Here is a 460-nt window from a genome sequence, read left to right on the forward strand (position 1 = left end):
GTTAAACCCTAAACCCTTAAACCTAAACCCTAAACCCTAAACCCTTAAACCTAAACCCTAAACCCTTAAACCTAAACACTAAACCCTAAACCCTAAACCCTCCACCCTATACCTTCAACCCCAACCCCTCAACCCCAACCCCCAAACCCTAAACCCTAAACCCTAAACCCTAAACCCTAAACCCTAGAGTGTATTGTATTGTGTATACTGCAGACGTGCGCGAGCAGATAAACAAAAAACTAAAGAAGGCGCTAGAGGAGAAGGCGAGAGAGACAGACGAACAAAAAAGTTTTTATTTAGACATGCAGTCTCTGCTGTCTCCTTTTCTTTCTTCTTCTCTCCCCCCCAACAAGTATAAACACTCTTACATATAAAAATATTAATAGGGTTTAGGGTTTAGGGTTTAGGGTTTACGGGTTACGGGCTAGGGTTTAGGGTTTAGGGTTTAATAGGCGTATAC

Source organism: Eimeria mitis, genomic scaffold, assembly GCF_000499745.2.
Source record: "Eimeria mitis Houghton genomic scaffold, Emh_scaff3594, whole genome shotgun sequence".
Classification (NCBI taxonomy): Eukaryota; Apicomplexa; class Conoidasida; order Eucoccidiorida; family Eimeriidae; genus Eimeria; species Eimeria mitis.